At 36.8% G+C, this 7,837-nt stretch overlaps 1 pseudogene; it reads right to left on the reverse strand.

Moving 5' to 3' along the window:
• Positions 1-1,287: 1,287 nt before the first annotated feature.
• Positions 1,288-7,837, reverse strand: part of LOC121210035 (uncharacterized) — a 7,083-nt pseudogene continuing 533 nt past the window's right edge.

Consider the following 7,837-nt stretch of genomic DNA (forward strand, 5'->3'; position numbering starts at 1 on the left):
TCCCCAAATTTCTTCCTTGTCACAAGCCCCTAATATTGCGACCGCATGACTTTTGCCAGAGCAGCCCCTTTGCCACCGCATCCTATTGCCGTAGCAAGCTTCACACTATTGCAAGCTCATTGCTACGGAAAATTGATTGCCGCAGCAACTCCTTGCTCTCATCTTTTGCTAATTGTATTTTTTTAAATTCTTTGTCGAAATTTTGCTTATTTTTCGGGAAAATGTCCATATCTCACAAAAGGACTAGATTTTCCAAGACCTCTGCCAAAAATCCCATTGTGATTCAATATGAAGAAGTGAAAGAAAGGTTTGATTCAATCTTCAAAGAATCAAACTATAATGCCAGAAAAATGTTTCAACTTTGAAAACAGTGATAAGATTGTTCTGCCCTTACCGATTCAAAAGATGATTGATGCCTTCGATTTGGTGGTCTGGAAAGGAAATAGGAAAATATTGGGCGATACACCCGTGGAAAAATTTGTGTGTCAGCCTAAAAGGATGGGGGTATTAGTATTCATGATATTCGTGAGTGATATTTTTCTAAAAATATTTTTATTTTCCGGAATATTATTTACCTATTTAGTTAATATTGTAACTTCTCTCCATTTTAAATTATTTTTCAATAAAATATTTACTCTAACCAAAAAATATTTAAAACCATAAAATATTATTTACCGATTCACTCTTAGCTTTCACCCGGAACTCGATAAACTTACTCAAATGTTGATTTTGAACAAAATAAAAAATGTGGTGCGGAATGCATCGATATAGCAAAAGGAGGAGTCTACAATAAAAAGAGAATTGCCTCAGTAATGTAATCAACATTTGACTAAATGCATGAATAGATATAGTAAATGAGGTAATCTCAGTAAAAATGGTTGATTGTAAGAGTAATATAATTAGTGAATGAACCAAGGAAAGATTTGGTAAACATATATAGCTTATTGATGGTTAAATCACACTTTTCATCAAACCTGACTATTAGGCTCTATTTATGAAGCTAAACCTATGAAGCACGGAAAAAATTTGTATTGAGAGGATATATTTCCTTTGACTTGTATTGAAATTCAGTTGGGTATGTTTTAAGTATGCAAGCTTCTTATTCAATCCACAAATTGTCAGACATGGCATTTAGAACATTGTTTGTTAGGTGTAACATTATCACGTGTAGTAGGCAATAATCTGACAGTCGTCACGTTAGTAAAATTAGCCATAACGATGCTAATAACACATGAAAAAGAGAAGAAACTTTCAGTGTTGGTACTAAGCAATAGCAGACATTGAAACCTCAGTGAATATAACAGTGGCAGTAAAGTACAAAACATTCATAGAATGGATATGAGCAGCAACAAATAAAAACTAACCTATTTGTGTTGATATATTGAGCAAGATTTTTGGAGAGTATAATAAGTGAACCAGATGCATGCCAGAAATACTTGAAGGGAAGAAATAGTATGAAAACACAAAATAGAAAAAATATGGTAGTGCAAACATCAAGCTAGATAACTTACGATTTCTCATCCCCAAATTTCCACCATTCAAGTTCATACCAAAGCTTTCCCCTGAAAACAAGATATCCAAAAGCTGAACTTAGAATGTAAACAACTCAAGCTGTAGCATTTGAAAGAATGAATATCCTCTAATTTTTTCAGGGGAAAGTAACCAGAGTCAAATATACAAAGATTACAAGAAAAAAAAAAGAATGTCCAAACATGACATAAGAACTATCTTTTATCGTGATACAATGACAGACTAAGATAAAAAAAATACGTACTCTTCAAAAACCACTTCTCCTGACTTCATGCATCCAATATAAGCACTATCTTGGCGACGTCGATGTTCAAGAAGTCCAATCAACCCCTCTGTCATGTAGGAAAAAAAGGAGTGAATGATTTATCAAAGTTTCAGTTAATAAAGCGCAACAAGCCAAAAGCCAAAAAAAGTTGTGATATTCTATCCAAATGAAAAGGGAAAAAGTCCTACCTAGGTCAACGTCAATATTATCATCAACTTTAATGTAAAACTCGGTGTCTCAATTTTGAACTGCAGTACTGAAGAAGAATTTTATCTTTTTAGGTAGCTCCTCTTGAGCCTCCTCATGACCCTCCTAATAAATTAATATTGATTAAGCATGATAAATATCTATGCTTAAGCCAGTCAAATCTCAATAAGTAGGTGGAAAGAGAAAATTTTATGAAAACCAATGTCTTGCATCCAATTAAAGAAACCTTCTGATATTCTTGCTATAATGAAGAATATTTAGGCCTCAAAGAAAAAGTTCAAAAATCAAATTTGCAATCATATTCAAATGCTACCACTTACAAGAATAAAGAAATCTTTCGTCTTACTATTTTCCTCATCAATATGGCAATCCAAACTATCGCCTCGATTAGCACTACCAATTTCAAAGTAGTTAATCCCATTAGTGCCCACCAGTTGCTTAATAGCGAAGGAATGAAACTGAGCAAAGAAGAGAATCGATAATCTATAAAAAAGCATGAATAAAGTAAGGATTAAAGATTAAGGAATACCTTCGACCAATCACAAATCATATCACTACTCCTCTTTCCTCGAGTTTTTTTAAAGCATCACCTGTCAAAAACCATAACCTACAGTGAACGTGATGGAGAGAAAAGAGCACAGCACAACACGCAAATTGGGCAGACGGATCCTATAGCTACCGTTGGAGAGAACCAAAACAGTGGGAAAATTCCAAGAATGAAACACTTATGAATCGTAAGAGAATTTCATACAGAAACAGTTTAAAGGAATGAAATATCACAAATAACGTAACAATGGAAATTGACAAACAGAAAAGAATGAAAAGTAAAAGAAAAAGGCAAACATTTTGAATCGTTGTGTAGAGTTGGGGGATGTCAATTTTTGGGAGGATTAGAGGCGGGATATCTGTGAAATCAATTGAAACGGTGCGTGTGGAAACAATTGAAACGGTGAGTGGTGGGAACAATTGAAACGGTGAGTTTTGAATTAGTAATTCATCACTGTTTATGTTTTTTAGCTTCGAAAATTTTGAAAGGCCATAACTTTTCGCTCGGTTGTCCGATTGAGATGATTTTTTTTTATTTCGAATAACTTTTCGAGATCTACGCGCTGACAAATCACCAAAGGCGGTTTGCCGCAATTTTTTTCGAAAAAATTCTTTTTTGCGTCTAAATTTTGATTTTTTCGGTTTAAAATGTTATTTTAAAACATCCAAATCACTATTTTCCTTACTTATTTGAAGTAAACACCAGATTTTTTTTACAGAATTATTGTATTATGTTTTCTTATTTGACACGTGTATGGAATAGGTCCGATAAATCATTAGAGCTTAACATAATATAATTAAGCTAATAAAAATACTCTCATGTTAATTAATTAGTTTAGCTTAGTTGGTTAAGATGTTTGCTCTTTCCTTTAGTACCTTGGTTCAAATCTTGTTATTAGCAATTTTGAATCTTTTTTGTACCTCATACCTTGCTCTTTTCCCTTAGTACCTTGGTTCAAAACTTTTTTGTACTTGTTGCATTTATTATTTTTAAGCAATTAACTCTTCAAAATAGTATAGACGGATTGACAATTTGAGTTGCATATTACAGTAATACATTAATATACAGGCACATAATACATTAATATATATTATTAGTATAGTAGTATTGAAGGATTCACAATTGATATATGGGCACATACATAATTTGAGCTACAATATTATGAATATTAAATTGCTAAAGCTAAAATTTTAGAATTGTTGTATAAATTTTTAAAATTTAACGTGCAATAAATTATACATAATACAAGATTTGTGTTTTTAAGATGTTATTAGTATACAAAAACATATCTTATACAAAAATAATAACGGTACTAAAATATACAAAAATATTGCACATGATTCATTCCTTGTTCACTGTGCATTCATTCTTATCTTATCCTTAATTCAATGTGCTGTAATTATTGACATTGACGGTGAACTTAATAAAAATAATTATTTGTACAAAAAAACATATCTTATACCAAAATAATCATCGTGCTTTTGACAATAAATATGTAACAAAATGTAAAATAGAGTATGGAGTATTTTAAAAAATTTATATTAATACTGATGTACAGGGTAATTAATAATATATCGGCAAATGTAATAGTCTTACAATGGTATTTCTATATATTCAATTTTTTTTCACTTCAATTTTGTTTTCCTTTATCCTTGTTTCATGTTTATTTGAATGTGTACATTTGTCCACTTCTCAACTATTTTTTACAATTTATAATCACAGCTACAGCTACAACTACAGCTACAATTTATAATCTGCACCACCGACGTCCTAGGTTGTCGATGGCGTCCAAGGCTCTAGCACGTCCAAGCAGCAATGTGCCGATGCTCCGGCACCATCGACGTCCTAGGTTACCAATGTTGCCTGATGCTCCGGCGCGACCAAGGGCCCAAGGTGCCGGAGGCTCTTGTTCCAAAAGGGGAGGGACCGGGATGATTCAAAAGGGGAAGGACCTGTAGGAGGAACCGGGATGACTCGTAGCATCATTTTTTATATTCCGGGATGGCTCGCCGGAGCACCGCCGGGAACCTAACCGGTGATGGGGGGAACCGACGTCTGGGCATGAGATGAGCGTGGGCAGTGCCTTGGACAACCCCTGCTCGCTTCAATATCACCTCCCCCTAAAGAGCTAAAAAAACTTGGTCAATGTGCTACTAGGCGACATTCTTTTTTTTGAAAGAAAACGACCCAAGGGTCAACCTCATTTTATAGCATCATGAATAATAAAATTATGGATCTCCATCGGATAATCCATATCAAAGTACAAATCACACTTATTCGTAATAGCTAAAGTACTCAAAAAGTCTGCAACCTTATTACAAAGACGATGGACCCAATTGATTTGGACCGAATTAAAATTTTTAAAAGCTTCGCACACTTGCGTAGTGCGCTGACCCAGAATGGCTATATCCTGCGCTCGCCTGTTGACCTTGTTGACCAGCATGGCATTGTCCGATTCCAAAATAAGCTGGGTCGCCTTTAGCTTTTTAGCCAGCTTTAAACCTTCAATCAAAGCCTGCAGCTCAGCCCAGCACACATCCATCGCTTCGGCCCTAAACTTATAACATCCCCCCATGACAAAACCATCGTTGTCTCTTATGACTACGCCAAAACCACTGCACCCATCCGAAACGGCAGCATCCACATTTACCTTGATGTAACCAGTCGGAGGCGCTTTCCAAACCCTATTCATTGAAGTCGAGGGAATAACAGGTGGCTCGGTCAAATTAAAAATTCTAAAGTCTTTACTCAGCGCTTGCGCCCTTTCCCAAATCAGAAATGCATCATCCATCTTGCCTTTAAAAACCATATTATTCCTATCATTCCAACTGTTCCAGAGAAGGGTTAAGAAGTCAGCAGTAGCCTTTTTGTCAAGCTCTTTAAACACATCTTCCAGCCAGTCAATACACTCGGTGTAATCCCCTTCCAGTAGTTTATTGTTTAAACCCCCAGCAACAAGGATTCCTCGGGCCTTTGGGCAGTCTTTTAACGCGTGAATCAGCGATTCATCTTTGCTTTGACATCTCGGACAAATATTAATAAAACCCTAACGAATCCGAGCAATATTATCAAATTTTGGAAGGATGTTGTGTCCGATCCTCCAGCTGAAAATTTTTATCTTCGGGAGCATCTTGAGTTTCCAAATGGCGCTTCAAAAAAATGGTGAGGGCCGAATCCGACTTCCTTAAGAATCAGCCAAGAATAAGCCGACTTGGATGTATAAATACCATGCAGATTTTGGATCCACGTCCGGGTGTCTTTAATATCATTAGGAGGAATGGGCAAATTGCATATGCACTCCCCCAAATAATCCCCATAAATCTCTTTCACCCTTTCCCTTTTCCAACGTCTATTATCTTGGTCCCACAGGTCTTTGACTTTTCTTTCATTATCAGTGAGAGGAGACCGACAAACCGACTCTCCAAAGATTCCATTCAGCCCCCAATACTCACGTTTAAGGTCAATCCCATTACCATCTCCCACTTGCCAAATAAAACCATCCTTAAGCGCATCTACTGCCTTGGCTATGCTCGCCCAGGTGAATGAAGGTTTGTCGCACCGCTTATAACTGAGCACGTCCCCTTCAGGTAAATACTTCACACATAGGACTTTAAAACATAGAGTGTCCTGTTGAGACACAAGTCTCCAAACCTGTCTCCCCAAAAGAGCCAAGTTGAAGAGATGTAAGTTTCAAAAGCCCATGCCGCACATTCCCTTCGGATGACACATTTTCCTCCACGCCATCATTGCTCATCCTCGCATTTTGTCGTTGTTTGTCCACCACATCCTTCCCATTTGTGAATGGAGTTCCTCTATAGTACCTTTTGGAGCCAAGAACACCGAAAATGCATAGGTCAGAATAGCCTGGATAATCGTCTTGATAAAGACCTCTTTCCCACCATATGAAAGCAAGTGTTTTGACCAGCTTTTAACCTTGCAAGTACACCTATTGATAATGTCAGTGAATGCTAAAGATTTCTTCCTACCAACAGGAAATGGAAGTCCAAGATAACTATCAAGCTTTTCGACAGTCCGCATGCCAAGCAAGGAGCTAACCGAGAGTCTACTATCCCTAGGGGTTTTAGGGCTAAACAAAATCATGGATTTATCCTTATTAATCTCTTGGCCTGAAACCCTACTAAAATGAGCAATAATACTCACGAGCACCTCAACATCTCTTTTTTTATTACGAACAAAGAGAAGAGCATCATCAGCAAAAAACAGGGGATTAATATGGGGCCCATCTCTACTAGCTCTAATTCCCTTAAGCATATTATTATACTGAGCACGAAATAACAGTTTAGAAAAAGCTTCTATGCAAAATAAAAATAGATAAGGGGAAAGAGGGTCCCCTGTCTAAGGCCTCGCTCCGGCATAATTGTATCGGATAGGGTAGCATTGCACTTGACAACATAACGAACTGATTTAACGCATCTCATAATTTTCGACACCCAATCATTTACGTAGCCCATTTTCTTCATCACCTCTTCGATAAAGTTCCACTCCACCAGGTCGTAAGCCTTGCTCATGTCAAGCTTGACCACAAACCCTTTATTAGGACCATTCTTCGTACTCTGAAGATAATGGACAAGCTCGTGAGCAATCAAAATGTTATCATGGATCATTCTCCCCGGAACAAAGGCACTTTAATTTTGGCTAATACATAACGGAAGCGTTTCCTTCAACCGGTTGGCAAGCACTTTCGCAACAATTTTGTAAATCACCCTACAAAGGCTGATGGGCCTAAAATTAGTCATATCCACAGGATCTTTAATCTTAGGGATTAAAACAATAATGGTATCATTCAAACAATCCACGTCTTTAACACCCCTAAGAATATCAAGGCAAAGTTTAATAACATCCGCTCCAACCACGTCCCAATTTTCTTTGAAGAAATGCCCCGACAAATCGTCAATTCCGGGAGCTTTCCTAGGATCCATTTGATTAAAAGCCTCTATGATTTCTCTCTCTGTAAAATCCTTTAACAACCGGTTATTTACCGCCCCTGAAATGCATCTCTCTATATAGTCCATATTAAGCTCACTGTTAGAATTTAAATTTGACTTAAACAAGAGTTGGAAATACTCCCTGATAGCTTTACAAATATCCACGTTATTATTCCTCCAACTGACGTTGATGTCTTTAAGTCTAGCAATATTGTTTTTTTTCCTCCTGTTAGTAGCCCTGACATGAAAAAACCGAGTGTTCCTGTCCCCTTCCTTTAACCACATAACCCTCGACCTTTGAGCCCAGAATTTTTCCTCAGTATCCAGTAAATTACCCAGCTT

Source organism: Gossypium hirsutum, chromosome A11 (assembly GCF_007990345.1).
Source record: "Gossypium hirsutum isolate 1008001.06 chromosome A11, Gossypium_hirsutum_v2.1, whole genome shotgun sequence".
NCBI lineage: Eukaryota > Viridiplantae > Streptophyta > Magnoliopsida > Malvales > Malvaceae > Gossypium > Gossypium hirsutum.